Here is a 507-nt window from a genome sequence, read left to right as displayed (position 1 = left end):
GCCAAGCCCTTCTTTACTTTCTGAAGCAGAATAAAAATTTGGGTTGCTGCTGCAGCTGCTGCTGCTGCTGCTGGTCGAGCAGGAAGCTAGAAACCCGATACCATACAACAAAGAAATTATATTTGCGGCACATATCTTCTGCTGCATCTGCTGCAGCAGCATCTGCTGCTGCTGCTGCTGCTGTTGCTGCTGCAGCAGCAGCAGCAGCTGCTGCTGCTGCAGCAGGAAGCTAAGAAGATATATATCCGTGCTGCATGCATGCAGAGCCAGCCCCGAAGCCTCGCGCGGCTACATTCCGTCATGCGTATGTCTTCAAGCCGCTGCTGCTGCTGCTGCTGTTCTCCACCTGCTGCTGCTGCTGCTGCTGTTGTGCGAAGGAGAAAGGGTTTCATCTGCTGCTGCTGCTGCAGCAGCAGGAACACCTCTCACCTGCATGCACGCGTCTGCATGCAGCAGCAATTATGCTGCTGCTGCATCAAACATATAATATATATATACACATATGAA

The sequence above is a fragment of the Eimeria mitis genome, genomic scaffold, assembly GCF_000499745.2.
Source record: "Eimeria mitis Houghton genomic scaffold, Emh_scaff840, whole genome shotgun sequence".
Lineage (NCBI taxonomy): Eukaryota > Apicomplexa > Conoidasida > Eucoccidiorida > Eimeriidae > Eimeria > Eimeria mitis.
This window is presented reverse-complemented; position numbering follows the sequence as displayed.